At 40.4% G+C, this 20,109-nt stretch overlaps 1 protein-coding gene across 5 annotated transcripts in view; it reads left to right on the top strand.

Annotated features, from left to right (window-relative positions):
• The window catches only part of BICRAL (BICRA like chromatin remodeling complex associated protein), a 76,242-nt gene that overhangs the window by 7,413 nt on the left and 48,720 nt on the right, over positions 1 to 20,109 (top strand). Inside the window, exon 1 of one of the 5 annotated variants that reach the window (XM_075064359.1) lies at positions 8,497 to 9,311. The exons of 2 other annotated variants lie outside the window; for them this stretch is intronic. The gene's annotated coding sequence lies outside the window, so the exon portion shown is untranslated. Of the gene's footprint in view, positions 1 to 8,496; positions 9,312 to 11,423; positions 12,016 to 19,366; positions 19,455 to 20,109 lie in introns of those variants that run through there. 2 more of the 5 variants (XM_075064363.1, XM_075064364.1) reach the window with 2 other exon arrangements.

Below are 20,109 nucleotides of genomic sequence, written 5' to 3' on the forward strand. Positions count from 1 at the left end.
AAGTTGATTCATTCCCAAATTTTTAATTATCTCTGCTAATTTTGAGTGCCCAACTTGTGATACCTGGGGACTGATTTTCAGATACTGAGCTCCTGCAGTTCCACTGACTTCAACTGGAGTGAGTGCGCAGCACCTCTGAAAATTTGGCCTTACATGTCTAAAGCTGAGCATCCAAAAATGTAGGCATGCAAAACTAGAGGCATCGTTCGAATGTTTGCCTCTAAACTTCTCTGCTACAGTTTCTCCTTCTGTAAAATAGTTATAATAGCCATCTGCTTTATAGGTGTATTGTGAAGGTTAGCTAATTGTCTCATTTGTAAAGTACTTTGAGATCCTTGGTTGATAGACTTGATAAGTGCAAAGTAGTGATATATTTGGTCTCAACTAAAGATTGTATTTTGAATGTCTAACCTTTTGTTAAATAATGAAGACATACACCTCCACCTCGATATAACGCTGTCCTCCGGAGCCAAAAAAATCTTACTGCGTTAGGTGAAACCATATTATATTGAACTTGCTTTGATCCACCGGAGTGTGCAGGTCCTTCTCCTCCGCGCCCCTCCCCCCCCCGAGCACTGCTTTACCATGTTATATCTGAATTTGTGTTATATCGGGTCACGTTATATCGAGGTAGCGGTGTATAAGACAATGTCAAGGCATTTATTTATAAATAGGACCCAGTCCTCCATGTCACTATCTTAAATGCAGGTTCCATATCGTCCATGTGGAACCAATTGGACCCTACTGCAGTATTTTTCAAGTAAGTGCTATCATGAAACATAGACTGTCCCGTAGCTTCACATCTCCATTTACAAGGATTACACAGTGATTCTCTGCTATAAAAGCTGGAAAAGATAAAAGGTGTGTGGCTCATTGAGAGCTAGTTATCATACTTGGCTCAAAACAATGGTCCAATTTTGCACACTTTTTTACAGGAAAAATTTTCTTAATTTTTTTTTTGCTTGAACAAGGACTGGGCCAGAATAAAGTGTAGGGATCGGGTCAGAAAAGTACAGTTTCTTTTGTCTGCCAGTGTTTGTTTAATTATATAGAGCCCAATGTTGCAACCCTTATTCATGTTGAGTAGTACTTGAAGTCAATGGGACTTTACATGTGACTAGATGATTCATATGTGTGTGCACTGGGCCTCAGCCTAGAGGGTTCTGGCTTTTAATGAAATCCTTAAGATCCATTGAAGACCTCTGAGAATTTATGGGCCAAATCCCCTGGCACTTCTGGAGCAAGGTCCAGGATAAACCCTGTGTCCCAGATGGAAGAATTAGAAGGGAAGCTCTTAAGTAAAAAGATGCAGTTTCTATTTTCCTCAGGATTATTCTTGCTTAGGAGAAAATAGGATCCAAAATAATTTAGCAGTGGAAGTATACTACAGCAATTACTACTTTGCATTTATTCAAAAGTATCAAAATGGTGAAACTGAGGTCAGAGTGATTGTGAGCCAAATTTTCCAAAGTGGCCTTTAATTTTGAATGCTTCCATTTCTGGCTGCACAACTTCAGGCACATTGGTCCTGATTTTCAGAAGAGTTGAACACCTAAAACTCCAATTGTGAGCAGCTGGTGCTCAGCACCTCTGAAAAGATACTGTGTTAATAGAGGGAATCATATGTACTTGATAACTTGGATGAGGGCTTAGGTGTTTGCAGTTGGACACGCAAAAATAGAGGCCACTAATAAAACTTGGACCTAAGTGATGTACCCATGATCTCTCAGTGAATCAGTGGGAGAGTCAGAAATGAACACAGGATTTCTTTTGACTCCCATTATCTACTGATGTTGCCTCCCTTTTATTCATTGTCTTTCCTGCCACAATTCTATTCAACAGCAGGTGCTCCATCATGTTTCTGCTTTTTTGTTGCAACCCACTGGTGCTCAGCTTCTGAATTACACCTTTAATATTGCCTACTTGAGCTACATCCTGAACGGTATACATTCTATGTCAAATGCTGATTGTGCCTTTGCTGTGGTGGGCCCTAAGATGTGGAACTTGTTCCGCCTTGGCCTCTATTCCAATCCATTACCGTCACAGGTCAATTTTAAATATCTTACATCTTTTTTTCCGAGTTTCTTTTGTATTACTTTTACATAACCATTGTTGACCTCTTATGTGCTTATATCCTTATGCTTTCCCTATTTTTCCCTAGGCGGTCAGTGTTTTAAGGAGGATGCTTTTATTCATTCTTTCACTGTAGTTTTATGTGTTTATTTTATTTGCCGATTAAAAGGAGTACTGGTCCCTTGCTCTAGGTGTTTTTTGATGATCCTTAAATGTACAATTGTGAAAGAGATTCTTCCAGTAATCAGCCTTCAGCTGTTAATGGTGATAGTCACAACAACCAACAATAAAACTGCAGCAAAAAACATTCTTAAGCTATCTGGCCAAAGCCTTACTAGTCCTTTGCAGCTAGAGAAAATAACATGGCCCTTGCAGGATGCCCTTAACATCAATACATTCTGACTATTTCAGATATTCAGGGGAGGGGAGGGGAGGGAGTTCCAAAATTAAGGGGGCCTGTTGGTTAACACCCTGTCAGCTGCTCCCTCTCTTTTACAGTAGTGGGGCTCTAGCTCAGGTGCCCCCACTGATACAATTTTGACAGTATAGTACAGGGAGAGAGATGGTCTCTCCAGTAAGTAGCATCTAGATTAAGTTGGGTTTTCCAGGTTAAAATGAACATTTTTAATTCTACTTAGTATTTAATAAGTAGCCAGTGTAGATCCAAAACCATGAATATAATGAGCTCATGACAAGATATCTAAATTAGCTGCTGAGCCCTGCATCAGCATCAGTCTCTGGATAGATTTAAAATGTAGTCCCATCTGGAGCATGTTGGGCAGTTTAATCTGGAGGTGGCAAAGGTACAGAAGACAACTGCAAGATCTAAATCTGATAGAAACAGTTCCAATTTTTTAGCTGTGTATAATGGGCAGGGTAGGGAGAGGACAAATCTGATTTGGTTGTAGTTGCTGCCTGATCTTCTGATAGCTTGGAATCTAGCCAGACTCCTAGACTCTGCACCTGTTCCACAAATGATCAGCATCAACATCAACAATTTGCCTAATTCAGGCAGGCAGAAATTATTTTTGCCATCTCTTCTGGTTGTTTCCTCTAATAACCAACATCAGTCTTGTCTAAGCAGATAGCTCTCATCCACTAAGACACTCTGGTACTCCTATTCTAAACACCATATCAAGTGTACTGCCCAGTATGAGAGCTGATCCAGCAAACATCTGGCATAGATTTACCATTGTCATGATGGCCATGAGCTCTTGATCTTATGCAGAGAACTTGTCATCCACATGGAGATTGAGGTACTGTAATCTCTTACTGTCCACTTTGGTGTCTTTAAACCCACAATGGTGAGCAATCTGACTGAGCAGCTCCTAGAAGGATTTCATTGTGCAGCGGAGTGAGTAACAGATTAACACCAATCTCATTCTAACACTGTTCCAGGACTCTCAGACAAGCAAGACATAGCACGCTATATATGTGATCAGTTTTGGAGTAGATTTCTAGCATTTTTGGTTGGATGTAAACAAAACAGTTACACTACGCTGATCTTCCTTCATTTCATGCTGGCACTGAATACCCAGCTGAAGTATTGTCCAAGCACGTTCTGGCAAACTTGCAAAGTCAGGGGCCTCATCTTTCACTGAATCCTGGATCGTTATAACTTCATTCAAAGTTGAACCTGCAATAATCGGCAGGACAATAGGACAAGATCATTGTCCACTGACATCCTCTCCTTTTGAGAACAATTTTGGTATAGCCAAAAAAGTCAAAGTCAAACATCTCAATAATATGTATTTTCCTGTCTTTGTCTCCTCCTTCCCACTATCACAGGGCTCAAGGGACCATCCCCAGGCCTCCAAATCCCAGCCCATAGCAGCATTGCTCCACCTCCGGGGCCACTCTAAAACAACCACTTAAGAAGGGAACCAGATGCCAAAGCTAGATACCAAATGCAGAACTCAAACTGAACAGTAGAATGCATTTTGATACTATAATTACCATCCAAACAGTAAAATTATTCTCAATATCAACAGGCCATTTACCCGTGCCTCTCATCCCCAAGCTGAGTTCACCAGCCCAGAGGGAGAAAACAAAAAGAAAATATTTTTTATATGTGTTGTACTATTTATTTTATTGTGAATTGTTATACATCATTCTGAGGGATTTGGTGATGGGTTTGGGGAGACGCTTCAGAAATAGAACTGGTATTAATTCTGAAAGGACATAAGGTAATCTTTGTTTTCCTTGTACTACATGTAGTATAATCACCTACTTCTACTTGTCAAATGTTAAGCTCAAGCATATTAATGATTATACGTCCATAAGAACTTTTCTATAATCCAAAATGTAGAGGTTTACATTTGCTTTTGAAATATGAGTTAATCATAGTTGTTTCTTTAAAATTACAGCTAATATACTGATAATTTAAAAGTTTAGTTTTTTGTCTAGTTTTGGATTAAAATTATATATATATTTGGCTATAATAAAAGGTGAGGCTTTGTATTAAAAAATAAGAAAAAAAAGCAAAAGAAATCACTGTTTAATTGGAGTTTTAGAGCAACAGCTTGGTGTGTCCTAATTGCCATGAGTAATAGAAAGAGGCTTTGAAAAGTAATCCTTTGCAATGCAATATAATAATTATATTCCAACCAAAGTGCAGTTGTTTTAAAACTAATTCTGTACTGAACCAGTTAGAGAGCTGGGTGTCACAAGTAACAGGTGTGGAGAAATAAGTATCAATGTATGCAAAGAAAAGCTACCCTCAGGAAGCAGGGACTGCATTTAGAGCATGAGAGTCCCCAAGAAAAGACTCCTTAAGGATAATAAACCTCAAGTGCGTATGACTTGAAATGGGTCATTAAACACAAAGTTTATATACAAATGATGGAGCACAAATACCAGTTTTCTGTTCTCTTCCAAACATAGCCAGACCTCTTTCTAGACCTGGAAAAATACGTTTTCACAAGTAGCGTGTTTGTATTTTCAAGTCCTTGTTCATTAAATGTGAGAAATATTTTTAGTTTTCACTCTTCAGTATACATTCCCACACAAAAAACTCCACTTAACACTGAGTTAAGGTTAAACTGCTTATCTCACCAACAAAAAACATGAAACATAAGGAAGTATACAATAAGTCATTCAGCAAATCTTCTACACTCCACTCATCACATCCCCTTCTCAGCCACAGCTGCCTCACTTTCACTACACACACATTTTCCTCCTCAGCCTGAACAACCAGCCTTAACTTAACCATATTTATTGGGTTTGTGTTGCTTTCATAAGTTACAGCCTACATAGTTCTGAACGTGGTTTTGTATTGGTTTGTAACTGTGGCATAGTATCAGATTAACAATAGAGACTGTGAGGATTTTTTTAAAACATTTAGGAAGTTTTGTGAATGGATGATGTATGTTGGTAATTGTAATTAGGCAGTAATTTTTATGTGGAATTAATAATGTGGTATGTTGGTTTATTATCTATGGTCAGAGTTCAGGTTGAACATTGGTTGTTCAGGGGGATGAAGGAGACATGGATCATGTGTGTTGTATGGGAAGTACTTAATGAGTGGTATGGAGTTGGGGTATTGAATGAGTGTTTACAGTTTGCATTGGAGGAGGATGCAGACTAGCAATCTTAACTCAAAGTTTAAAACTGGAATTTCCCAGTTTTGTAAATGTGTCAGTACTGTGTGACAGCTATCCATGTGAACAACTATCAGTACTGATATGTACAATCCTCTGCCTTCCCACCAGAACCCTCTTAGGCCTCTTCATAGCTCAGCTTCCCTTTTGAATCCTGTAAAGCTGAAATCTTTTCTTCAATGTCATCCTGTTAAGATCTTGTTCCCCTCCATGCCTGATTATCTGCATACTCTCACCCCACCAATATTCTTGCTTCTTATCATGGCCCCCTACTTTCAGCTTTTAACTGTTGATCTATCTATACATATAGATGCATTTGTGGTTTCAAGGAGTAGGGGGATATGGGGCAAGGGTATGAGGCATACCTTTCAACTAGCTAAGCTCCAAATGTATAATGCTGTGTGACAAAGACTCAAAATTAAGGACACATTCAGGGAATTTAAGATGCTGTGAAACTAATTCCTTTTAATGTGCATAGATAATTCGGTAATCTTTTTCTTGTAATTTTGTTGCTTCTAAATAATTTTCAACAATAAAAGTAAAGGGAGATGCCAAATTTGTGTAGATTGTAGGTCACTTTGGCATTAAAATGAGTGACATCAATGAAAATGAGATATTTGAGGGGCAGAGTAGTGGGCCATGGAGGTTGTAGAGGGAAAAGAGAGTATGTGGGAGTGAATGGGGATGTGGGAGACAGGGAGAGTAGGGGGTGAAGAATAGAGAAATGGGACTTGAGAGCTGGGAGAGACCTGCATGCGGAAAAGGGGAATGATATTTCATCAGACTGCAACTTCTCTCCCCTCTATTTCTCTTAGCTCAAACTCTACTTTTCACCCCCACAGGCTCTCTTCCCCTGCCCCACAGTTCACTTCTCCTCCATGTCTCCATATCCCTGCACACCTGCTATAGCTTCTTGCCACACCATCTCCTCCCAGGGATTTCGGTGCCTCCACAACCTTGCTCTGCTCTGCTCCCCACATTTCTGAGCACCACTATTTCTCTTGGTTCCCTATGGTGGCTGAGGAAGTTGTTGGAGCCAGGGAGCAGTCAGGATGTGTGTAGTGTGGAATTTGGGGAATAGAATTTTAATTGGGGGAACAGGCTGTGGAGGAACCACATTGGCACTTGAAGGTCTTCCCCATCACTACTGGGTCTGTTCCCTGGTGCACTAAGTGAGCGTGGACATGGGGACCACTTGATGTGGTGATACCTCAGTGCAGGGACACCTGCAATTCCCTTTTCAAAAAGGAAGCATTTTTAAATGTTTTAAATGTTAAATTCAGTAGTCCTCTGAAAAGTTACTATTTTAAATCTGAAGAACAAATTCAAACTTTAAAGTGTAGAACAGTGGGATTTTAGACCTGCTTTAAGTGCAAATCTCATTATTGTCTAAACTATTGAGTCCTTTGCAACTTCTTGTCTTTATTATAAATTATAAACTGTGTAGGCCAAATTGTACTCTGCATGGATTATTCTTGCAGAGGGGAGTGGGAACTCCAAATGGGTACAAGTTTGCCACCCAGTAGAAGAGGGAAAGGGTTCTAATCCCTCAACCTGTTGACCCACATAGATCTTGGGAGCAGTAGTGGAGGCAAGTACAGCCATCTAGCACTTCATCAGTTCCTGGACCCTGGAAAGCAAGGTTATTGCCCTAGAAACTCTCTCCAAGGGGGAGGAAGTGCAAGTTACTGCAGCCTCTACAGTAATTTACATTGGCTTCTTTGTTTTTTTGACAGGCGACCCCACCAAAAACCATTTGACCCTTCTCCCCTTTCTTCTCACTTTGCACTGCCCCTTCATTACCTGTGGAACCCTAATGGTGGTGCTTTGCAGGACTGTGGAAAAGGAGCCGGTACTGCACGCTTCTGTTCCCTTCCAAAGCCAGGCTCTCCTCTGCTCACCAAATCGGAAAAAAACATAGGAACCTATATTTGGAGCCCAATCCAATCGTTTTATTCATGCAAAAATCACATTGAAGTCAATAATATTGAATGAGGTGTAATTCCAGGAAGAGTTTGGCCCAAATGGCGTTTTGCCTGAATAAGAACCCCAGAGGTGGTGTGCTTTTGTGTGCTTCATTTTGTGTGGGATAACTGGTGTGGGATAAGCCCTTTTGCAGCTTCATTTTAGGGTGGGATAACTTAAACCATTAAAAACAACATTAATCACATCTACATTTTAGATTAGGACATTTAGATACTATCTGTACATTAATCAAACATGTAATCTGGCCCTTGGTTTCTCAGACAGGTTCTACTTATATCACCGTAGGCATTTTTTTGAAGTTGATCATTTTATATAAAAACTGAAAATGAATATTTTCTGGGACTTAACAAATAATGAAAAAAAAATAGTGCTGCCAAATAAAGTCTCCAAATCCTGGTCTCTAAAGAGCTTTAACAAAATTAATTTTTTTAAGAAGGGTGAGGGGAAAAATAATTTTAGTCCACAGACTATAAACTTTCCTCCCCTTGCTTTTTTGTTAAATTGCTCATTTATGAAATTACTTTCACTCTGAAATAAAAAATTCTGAAAACTAAAACTTGCAGCAGAAAAAGGAGAAACTGATCTTTAAAGAGTGCTAATAACGTTACCTATAAAGTTTTCAATGTAAGAATCAGGACACAATCCTCAATGAGATTTTTGTAAGCAAGACTTACACGATCATATCCAAATTTTATTTTGAAGAATTTATTTTAATGTAACTACTTTGTTCTGAAAGAAAACATTTCAGCTATTTTAAATTATATTGTACATTAAAAACCCAGATTTTTAAAAGAATAAGTTATTAATACTTTTAAGTGAGATAAATAAATACAGAATTCAGTATGCCAACAAGTTTGCTCCCTGACAAGTTTTGGATCAGATCTTGCCTTTCTAGATTATTCAAAACTTTAAAATCAATAGATATTCTGCATTTGCAGTGGCTTCAGGTCTGGATCCGAAAGTTCACTTTATTACTGCTGTCAGGTATTTCTGATTAAACTTTCTTTTATTAAGGTGTTTTTTGGAGGTGGGACACATCCATAATTCACATTTTTTTTTTAAATATAGAAAGGTCAGTAGATTGCAACTTTTAACAGGAAGAAACCTGTTTTATACATCTTTAGATTAAAAAAAAATACAAAAATTGTCCAGCATTTTACAACTTCAGTCTGGAAGAAATCTTGGAGGCTTTCTACATCTTTTTAGGGAAAAATATAAGGTTGTTTTGTTTTTTTAAACAAAAATAAAAGTAGATTACAACTTCTAACTGAAAGTGAACAGCTCAGTTATATCTAGATGGTCAGATCTACAGTTCTCTTTAAAAAAAACTTTTTAAAGTGTCTGATTTTAAAAAATGAAGAATAGAGTGTTAATTAGAGCTTGGAAAATAATAACGTCTCTGTGTGGTGGCTATGTGTGTCTTTTTTCTCTCTCTCTGCTTATTCTCTCTCCGTGTGGCTGGCAACTCCTGCTCTGTGCTGTGTTGTGCTGTGCAGTGTTCTCTCTCTCGCTCTCTTTCTCTTTCTCTCTCTTCCCCCCTCCCTGTCTCCCTCCCTTCTCTGTGTGTGTGTCTCGCTCTCTCTCTCTTACACTGCCAGCCCCTGATGTGATGGCGAAGAAACCCCGTTGACAAGGCACTGCTTTTTCATGACGGTGAGTTTCCCTTTGAGTGTATTATAATTTTGTGATAAAAATTTCAAGGAAAAAAAAACACACAACCTCCTTCCTCCCTTCCTTCGGGGAGGGAAAAGAGAGGGGGGAAATCTATCTCCAGACAGACAGAAAAGAAAGAGGAGCAAATTAACAACCAGGAGTTGCCAAAACCAGGATATTAGGTTTCAGCCCAGAGACCTATTGGCTCTGGGGCTATGTATATAAATATATATCTAGAGAGCGAGAGGGGAGACAGGGAGAAAGAAGAGGGATATTTTGGTGGGTGGTTGTTGGGCAGATGCTAATTCACATGGAAATGAAATATTTATTTCTTTTTCAGCGAGGCTGCGGTGGTGGCTGCTGAGGCCACTTGGAAAAAAAAAAGTTGTTTCTTAAAATAAAGAGGAGCGAGAGGAGAGAGATAAGGTTTCAGGTCCAGGCTGATAACTGCAGAGAGGGGAGAGGTTTGGGGTGTTTTTTTCCCCCCTCTTCTTGCTGATGCCATGCAAATGCAGGAGAGGAGGGGAAAAAAGTCTCTTTTAATGACTCATTGATTGAGCTGGTTTAAAATTAGTTGTTGGTTTTTTTTTTTATTTTCCGCCCCCTTGATGGCCACCGAGAGGGCTAGAAAGAGGAGAGGGAGAGAGTGTGTGTGCGTGAGTGTGAGAGAGTGAGGAGCGAGGGGGATAGCGAGAGTGTGAGAGGGAGAAAGAAAAATAATCTTTTCAAATCTCCTCCCTCTTTTTTTTCCCCCCTCGTTTCTTTGCTTTTCTCTAAAGCTCTCTGGGCTGTGAAACACTCTTTCTTCCTCCTCCTCAGGAAAATGGAGACACTTCGTCTCTCTCCTGGCTGCGTGGGGCTGGGAAGGATTTTTCTTTTTTTCTTCACTCCTGGCTTGATTTTCCCCCCGCTATCTGCTTCCATCGCTCTGATCTTGTAATTCTTCTGAATTTGTTTCTCTGATGTGTGTCTGCGGCGGATTTATTTTTCATCGGTTTTCTTGTAGCCACTAGATTTTGTGGGGTTCTTTGCAGGTTGCTTCTGAATTTGCCTGTCTTTATTTTTTCCACCGCGTGGAACGGAGGATCCCTGGGTGTGCGTGCGATTTTGGGGCGGTGGATTTGAGTTTAATGATCTTTTTTTTTCTCCGTTGTAGGAACAGCCCCCCCCCCGAACGTATTGACCTGTAATCTATTTTAAAACGTAATAATAAACCGACTTTTTTTCCTAGTAACCCTTTTGGTTTTGCATTTTAAGGGCTGTGTATCTGCTGCTTGGATTTTCTGCATATCTGTTTCATCAGATTATTGGTCTGAGCATTTTCTGAAAAATCTCGTTTTGAATTTGAGCCAACTCCAGACACGGTTGGCGTTATGGACGGGCTTCAGGGAAACCTTCCGAGCTGAGAATGGGCAAAGTAGTTGTTGGGGGGTGGTTGTTTTTGTTCTTAGTGTTAGCTGTTTTCTCCTTCAACCTTTAATAAAAATAAATCCTCTTTCCGATCACGGGGTTGTGGGGAAGGTGCAGTAACCTGGCATCACATTTTTTTAAAAACACCCTCTAACAATTAAAGGGAAATAGGACACGTTTGTGTTTTTAAAGTGTTACTTAATAAGCGGGGGGGGGGTGGCTGAGGCCTGACACACACTCTGCTCGCCCCCGTCTCGTCGGGATTGCAATTAAAAGGAGCGAGCCCTGCTGCTGCCTGTGGACTGGGCTGCTAGTTGGCTGCGCGGGGCCGGCTCGCTGTGTGTGACTGGGAGAGCGGGAGAAGATGGCGCTGTCTGGCTGCCTGCCAGCGTTTGTTGCGCAGTTTGACTGTGACTCTTCCCTCCTGGTCTCCTCCCCCACAGGCGCCATTTTAAAGCCCTGGGTGGTTGGGGTTTTCTTTCATGTTTCATTCCACTATGTGAGGCGTCGCCCTCCTGTGCGTATCTCAGGCCATTTCCTTTGGTCGTTCAGGCTGTTCAAAATGCTGCTTCTCCAGCAAAGAGCACTTCATTCCTCGCTGAGGGAAAACCTCCTTTTGCTGGTCTCCTTCACTGTGGAGATGGGTGTGAAAGCGCTCGCCCTCTCGTGTGTGTGTGTGTGTGTGTGTGTGTGGGGCGGGATGAAAGATCATGTTGCTGGGTCTGTTAAGGAAAAATGACACGGTTATTTATTTTGCTCTCAGTAACAGTTTCAGAAAGGGGCCCTTACACATCTCTTCCACTTAGATTTTAAGTCTCTTCCCTGTTTCCCCCTTTCAAATTGTCCCCACAGCCCTTGACTAAGCTGCCACACTGGGAGGTGTGAAGTGCTTTCAAATCCAAATGACTTCTGTGGGGGGTGAGGGAGCCTCTGTGTCCCAGAGGGTGGAGACCTTGTTGTTTAAAGGCTGGTAATGTGAGTGGTAATATTGTTTACCTGAGAATCCAAAATGTGTTCCAGACTTGGGGAGGGAAACGCCCCCTCATTTGAAATTCATTTCACAGTGAGATTTAAAGCATTTCTTTCCTTGTGGTGAAGGCTGCTATCTCAGGCTATGATAATCAAAACAAGGCATGTTAATAAAAAAGTAATAGGAATAGAGATTTTTGTAATGTCTCAATCAATACACATGACAAAAATTCTTCATCACTAGAAAGAGGATAAAACCCGCCTTTAAATAGCCTTGCAAAATTCTACTTAGCCACATGCCTAGGGCAAGTAACCCATTTGGTGGGTGAGTAAACAACACATTTTTATTATTCTCTGCAAGATAGAAATGAATGAGTATTTTGTAGGTGGGGTGGGGAGAGGGCTGGTATGTTTTCATGATAATTTTTAAGACTGATTTTAAAAGAATTTCCCAATGAGAAGGCTCCCTCCCACTGGCTGAAAGGTGGTAGTTCTGTTATGATGAAATAGGTTTTGTTTTTTGTTTTGGAGCTGTGTGTATTTCAGTGAGACCATTGAATTTTCCCTTCTATTTAAAAAAATAAAACTTCATCATTCAAATTCTACACAGTTTAAAGTGAACCCATTAATGTGTGCATTTAGAGAAAGGGTAAAATCTATATTCAGGCCAAATGAATGAACTCTGTCAAACTGTGTAAAAAAACTACTGAAGCATGTGACATATTGTTTGTTTCCCTCTGAATTTTATGCCTTTTGATACATCACAGTATGTCCCTGTCGAACTCAGACCTCTCATTCTTTTATGATGGTACTGAAAGACTTCATCATTTGGGATTAATTTTAAGGCATTTTTAAAAGCCTTTGCCTATTGGTGGTGAAAGGATTTTGAGTTGTATTTTCAGTGAGAAATGAAACATTTTCCTCATTTAATTTTTTTTAAATCTCTCCCTTTATATAAACTATAATGTCTAGAGCATATAGTGCTACAGCCCTATTAATGCTTGCTTGTTTTTTTAAGACAATCTGTATTAATGACAGAACAATAAACTGTCCAAATTCATTATTTAAAATCAATTAACAGGGAGTGGAATCCTTGTTTACTTACCTCTGAATTTTATATTTTGTAATACATGAAAACGTGTCACTTTCAGAGCTGTTATTTTACATTATTTTGCTAAGAATAATATTGAGGGTGTGAAGGAGGAGTCATTTTATTAATAGTACTGATTATTTACACTACATAATATATCTGATTTGCACTAATGATTGGGAGATCCCTTGTGGATTATTGTACTAATTTGAGCAAATTAGTAAGTAAGTGACAAAAATATGGTAACAATACCAAGGATACTGTGTCAGTAACTGCTCAGTCCTGCAAATGCTTAAACACATGCATATGTTTACTTGTGAGTAGTTCCAAACATTTACAGGATTGAGACCTAAATGTACGAAGGGCATTTTCACAAGTGTCACTTTGGCCTGTACTCCACTTGAAAGTTTTGCTGTCACAGCTGTGTCAAAAGTGTGAAAAATTGTATCCTTAATCAACCTACCTGTGTTAGCTAAAGCCCCTGTATGGATGCAACTATACCAGTAAAAAGAGTCCTTTTGCTGGAATAGCTGATTTTGTTGAGGAGACTGGTATAAGGCAGTGGTAGTCAATTTTTTGTCAAGGTTTAGGCTCCAGGAAAAAAACAACAACCTAGTAATGATAAGTAAATAAAAAGATTTCAGGGTCCGTTCAAAAGTGTCTGCTGGTCTGGATTTGGCCCGTGGTCACCTATTGACTACCCGTGGTATAAACTATACTCACAGAAGTGCTCTTTTGACAGTGTAAACTGCTTCTGTCCTAGGATGACCGATATAGCTATATCAGCAAAGACAAGATACGGTGTAGATGTTGCTTATATTGGTAAACTGCGTTTTTGCCAGTACTGCAGTGCCTCCTCCAAAGTAAGATTAGCGATAGCAGCAAAAGCGCATTTTTGCTAGTATGATTGCGTCTATGGTAGTGCTTGTGCTGGCACAGCTATATAAGTCGGGATCACACTTTTTTACACCTCTAACCAACATAATTTTGTTAACAAGAACAAAAGCCCTTTTGCAAGTATAACTTATTTTGTTTGGGGAGCTAGTATAAACTATTCTGGACCGTAGGAAATGCATCTCCATTAGGAAACTTTTTATTGGGATAGCTGTACTAGCATAGCTGTACCAAATAAACCCTTTCTAGTGTGGACAAGGCCTTTGTGCTTGCTTACTTTAGTGCTCCCACGACAGTGCTTGGAAGTGCGAGGGTGGTCGCGCACAAGTGCTGGGGGAGAGCTCTCCCAGCGCTCCTGGTAATCCACCTCCATGAGGGGATTAGCTCTGAGTGCTGGGAGTGTGGCTTCCAGTGCTCGGATCCTGTTTACGCTAGCACTTTAAAGTGCTTAGACTTGCTGCGCTCAGGAGGCAGGGATGTGTGATTTTTCACACTCCTGACCCAGCAAGTTAGAGCACTATAAAATGAAAGTGTAGACAAACCCTTAGAAAGTTTTGCCTCTCTAATTATACCAGTATAAAGCAGCAGAAAAAAACCCTCTAGTGTGGATGCAGTTACACTGGTTTAAAGGTGCTTATTCTGGTTTGGAAAGTGAAAGATGGGTAAAAGGCACCTTTATACTGATATAACTGCATCCTCCACACAAGAGCTTATGGTGGTATAACTATGTAGGTAAAGAAAATCACACCCTTAAATGACAGAGTTATACTGTTACAACTTTTCTAGTGTAGACCAGGTCTTTGATGTAGTTATAGAAACTTAGTTTTGCTTTGTTTTTTCATTCAGAATAATTGAGTTTATAGATTAATGAAATAAGAATTAACAAAATTAATTAACACTATATAATACATCCTTTCTGCTCTTAACTGGATTCCTCATCTAGATGACGTATCTTCTAGAATTGTTTCAAGAAACATTTTGAATGAGGAAAAGGTTTAAAAAAATGTCAGCAAGATAAATCTTTAAAATACTTTACCTTGTGATGAAGGACTTCGCAATGTTTAAAAAACAAACAAAAAAGCTTTAAAGTTAATTGCAACTGGAAGGGATCATCTTTCAAAGGGCTAATCTTGTAACACCTGACTCACGCAAAACTCCTATTGGCTTTCGCCTGTTTACACTGTATTTTCATCAGTAAAGCTATTGTCGATTGGGGTGTGAAACAAACACCCTCAACTGACAAAAAGCGCTAGTGTGGGCAGCACTTTGTCAGTGGGAGACACTCTCCCGCTGACAAAGCTACTGCCCCTCATTGGGTGGTTTAATTTGGTCGGCTGGAGAGCTTTCTCCTGCCAACAAAGAGTGGCTACACTGCATACCTTACAATGGCATGGCTATACTGGCATAGCTGGACTGCTATAAGGTGCACAGTGTAGATGTAGCCTTAGTATGAATTTTCCCTGAGTGAGAAGTTACAGGATTGGACTCGAAGAGCTGAGTTTATTAAGAACTTTGTGGACTGTGGGTGAAATCCTGGACCCACTAAAGCAAATGCCAAAACTTGCATTGACTTTCGGCCAAGAATCACCTTGTATCTTTTTTGAGGATTTCCATCCTAGTTTTTTGGGGTGTTAGTGCAAACTATGTACTATTAGGCCTTGGCTACACTTGAGAGTTACAGCGCTGGTGGTGGCTTTACAGCGCTGTAATTCACTCCCTGTCCACACTGGCAAGGCACATACAGCGCTGTATCTCCCTCGCTACAGCGCTGCATGTACTCCACCTCGACGAGAGGAATAAAGAGAATAGCGCTGCTGCTGCAGCGCTGGGGTGCCAGTGTAAACAGGGAATAATCTTACTACGCTGTAACCGACTTCCTGAAGCTTCCCATAATGCTCTTTGTTTTGTGGTGATGCCTCTGTTTGTTTTGTTATGAACTCAGGGTTCTCCGAGCTTCTTATCAAAAAAACAAACACACCTACTGTTTGCTGTGAATGAGCTCCCTTTGGAACGCCCACAGCTAGCGTTTGCTTGAAGAGAGGGGAAGGGAAGGGGCTTGAGGAGAGAAGCAGCACGGCGCTTGGGAGGGAGGTGGGGGTCCGTTTTGGGGAGGCTGCTTATCTGGTCTGTGAGGAAAAAAACAAAAAGGATTATTTGCTTTCAGTAAGTGAGAGGGTTTGGGGGAGGGGGTTGGAACTTACAAGGCAGCTGCTGACAGAGTGTTGGCTCCAAAAATCCACTTTCTCCCCCACCACGCTCCCTGTCACACTCCACCACCTCCCCTTTTGAAAAGCACATTGCAACTACTTGAATGCTGGGATAGCTGCCCATAATGAACCGCTCCCAATGCTGCTGCAGGTGCTGCAAATGTGGCCACGACAGTGTGCTGGTAGCTGTCAGTGTGGCCAGATTGCAGTGCTTTCCCTACTCAGCTGTACAAAGACAGGTTTAACTCCCAGCACTGTACAGCTGTAAGTGTAGCCATACCCTTAGTTCAGTGTGTTCAAACATTCGAATTGTTCATTCATCTCTTAGTTCAATGTGTTCAAACATTATTTGGTTTCCAGGACAGGATAATTGAAAGGTACATAGTGTCACGTTCAGCATGAGTTATCACCAGTAATGCAGTGTTACTTCATACATTCCTCTATACTTAAAAGGTGTTCTTTCTGTCTTTTCCAAGATACCTGATTACTACTTTAGTTACTAGTCAGGTGTATTGACTGGAATGCCATTGAAAATGTCTGTACTGACCCTGTTTTACAAGTAAATTAAGTAATCAAATTCTGTTCCCAAAATTTTAAAATCTGGGATTGCATTAGGTCACTTTCTCTGTCCAATACCTTTAAAAAATATGTAAACATAGCAAAAGAGCATGAGATACAGCTCTTGTGAACAGCAAATTAAATAAAACTAACTGAAGAAACTGGTACAAGAAATTATTCATAACACTATATTGCAGTATAGCAGGTACTGTAACTTCCTATGATACTGAATATGGTGATGGTTTGAAATATTTAAGAACATCTCAGCACATAATAGAGAAAGAAGTACCAGTTTTAGGCAACAGCACTGGGACCTTCAGGAATCTATACAGACTTTAGACCAGAAGAGGGCAAGCTATGGCCCGCGGGCCACATTTGGGACCTGCAGGACCCTTCCGTCTGGACCCTGAGGTCCTACCAGGGAGTGGGGTCAGGAAAGGCCTGTGGAGGAGCCAGCCCAAGTCCCCGGCAATGAGGTGGAGGCAACTCCGTGGCCCCTCCCTTTCTGCTCCCCTCCCTTGCTGCCTCTCTTGCAGTTCCGCCAGTTCCTGGGCAGCGTGGCTGCAGTTCCAGCTGGGCAGAATGACTGTAGCGCCGCCAGACGTGGTGCTCCAGGGTGACATGGTCAGAGAGCAGGGTGGGGAGGGTGAGGAGTAGGGGCAGTCAAAGGGTCTGGACCCTGCTGCCGGAGACAGGGGCAGAGCAAGCCAGGGCCCCCTTCCACCCACAGCATTCTTGGCCCCTGTCTCCAGCAGCCAAGCCCAGATGTAGCGAGCCCTGCCCGACTGCCAGGGAGAGCAGCCAAACGAGCAGGGGAAACGCACAGGGAAAGGACTGAGCTCACCTTTCCAGCACCCTACAGATAACATGGGGCGGGGAGAGCAGCGAGGGGTGGATGGGGGGGCAGTCAGTGAGTGGGGAGCAGGGGAGATTGGATAGGGACAAGGGTCCCAGGAGTGGTCAGGGAGTGGGGAGCAGGGGGGATTGGATGGGGGATGGGCGTCCCAGGGGGATGGTCAGGGGGCAGAAAGCAGGAGTGTTTTGATAGGATGTGGGAGTCCCAGGGGGCAGTTGAGGGTGTGTGTGGATGGGGGTAGGAGTTGAGGGGGCAGGGTAGGGGGCAGGGGCCAGGCCACGCCTCGCTGTTTGGGGAGGCATAGCCTCCCCCAGCCGTCCCTACCCGGCCCTCCATGCAATTTCTGTACCTGATGTGGCACTAGGGCCGAAAAGATTGCTCACCCTTGCTTTAGACAGTAATTTAGTTTGACTTTCACTGGTGTGCATATTCTTAAGATGTCAGCACACGTTTTACAGTTTTCACAGTACTGTACACCCAACCCTCTATGGATCTATTTAGGGCCTTTGTACAGGTACGTAAAATTCAGGATGGTTTCCTAAAACTCAGGTGAGGCCTCCTCAGTTTTCTAAGCTATATTAACAGTGAATGAAATTTAAGGAATGTTTGAGTACTGGATGAACTGCCTTTTATCTTTTTTTTTCTTTGTACAGTTCTTTACTGTGCATGTATTACTTGCCCTTCCAGTGCAGAGACAATCTATGTCACTGTAAAAGGATACAATCCTCTAAAATGATTAATGCCTCCTGAAAGGTCATTAAAGTGTAGTGGGAGCTGAGGACACTTGCAGAGGTGTCCAGCAGCCCACTGGAGGTAGTACTTTATGTATTTAATAGGTGATTGTAGTGATGTATATAATTTTATAAAACTACTCTGTGATGAATAGTATACATGTTATATACACCTCTACCCCTATATAACGTTACCTGATATAATATGAATTCAGATATAACGTAGTAAAGCAGCGCTCGGGGTGTGGAGGGGGTGGGGCTGTGCACTCCGACAAATCAAAGCAAGTTTGATATAACGCAGTTTCACCTATAAAGTGGTAATTTTTTTTGACTCCTGAGGACAGCGTTATATGGGGGTAGAGGTGTACCACAAAGTAGTTTTCCCATCTTTTATCAACCATAGTTTTTCAGAAAGTTGGCATTCATATGCAGATTGTTCTAGTGCAAAATTTAAATTACACTTTTCTTGTCATAGAAGTACTTTGATAATATTAATATATTAAAATATTAATATTTATTTCTAGAATCACACAATTGATTTGCAGCCTTAAAATCTAATCTTTTAAATAAAATATTCCTCAATATGAGACCCCTAGATCAAAAATCCATTTTATAAAGAGAAAAAAAGTTGAGATTTTAAATAAGTGCCAATGAAAAAGCAAATGTTTGAAATTCTGTCTTAAAAATATAGAATGTAATTTGGAGTATAAATGATTTTTAGTAAAGTACCATAGTTGTATAATTGCTGAGGCTTACCTTTGTCTGGGTCTTGGGGAAAATATTCACAGGACACAGTTGTACCTTTATTTGAATCTGAACAGAAAGTACAGTTTGTGAGTGGATTGCTAACGGAAAAAGTTTACTTTTCTCAAATTAGTTTCTCTTGCTGTTTTTAATGTATAAAAATGACATCTTGATAATAGTTCATCCATTTTTCCACACTACTCTGTATACATTTCATATTCTTAGTTTTAGTGTAGTCAGTCAAATTCCATAATGTTGGCCACTTTTTTCCAATGAACATTCTCTAGCAGTTCCTGGTGCATAATTTTCAAACTAACTGGGGTAGGGAAGAGAAATATATTTTAATAACATTGCCTATACTGCAGTTGTGCAAAAATCAAAATTTGCTTCTTGAGAGCAAAAGGCAGGCAATATGGGGGAGCAAACTCCACAGCTGATCATTTATTTGCCTGGTAAGTTTTTGCGAGAGTGAGATAATATCTCCTTGTTGGAAGGTTCACACAATGCCATTTTTAACAGCATTTTGGAAATTTAAAAAACAAATATAATAAGGGTTTGAATTACTTTTCTTTATTGTTTCTGTATATTGCAGAATTCTCAGACGATACAAGTCAGATACAAGTCCTTGTAGAGCTCCCTTCAATTACATTTGGGGCCTTGTTTTCACTAGGAAGCTAACATATGGTAATTAACACATTGAAATCTATATGGACAAGACAGTTGTAGTTTTAATGCATTAGCAGCTCTATGTAAATGCATGATAAAATACATTTTTCTTTTTTTTCTGATGTTGACACACCCTTGGTGCAATCTTGACCCTATTGAAGTCAATGGGAGTTTGCCATCAAATTTAGTAGGGCCAAGATTTCACTCTGGGGGTTTTGTCTGTGCAAACACTGCAAGATCAGACTTATTGTGTTACACACAGCTTTGATGTAATTACGTTAATGAAAGATATAGTGGTAGTCTTGATTCAGAATTTCCTTCCTTCCATTACTTTGAGTTGTGCCATAGTAAGATTTAGGGCTGTCAAGCAATTAAAAAAACTAATTGTGATTGATTGTGTGATTAATCACACTGTTAATAATAGAATACCATTTATTTACATTTTTTTGGCTGTTTTCTACATTTTCAAATATATTGATTTCAATTACAACATAAAATACAAAGTGTACAAAGCTCACTTTCTATTTATTTTTAATATAAATATTTGCACTGTAAAAACAAAAGAAAGTGTATTTCAATACAAGTACTGTAGTGCAATCTCTTTATCATGAAAGATGAACTTACAAATGTCAGATTATATACAAAAAAACCCTGCATTCAGAAATAAAACTGT

The sequence above is a fragment of the Chelonoidis abingdonii genome, chromosome 3, assembly GCF_003597395.2.
Source record: "Chelonoidis abingdonii isolate Lonesome George chromosome 3, CheloAbing_2.0, whole genome shotgun sequence".
NCBI lineage: Eukaryota > Metazoa > Chordata > Testudines > Testudinidae > Chelonoidis > Chelonoidis abingdonii.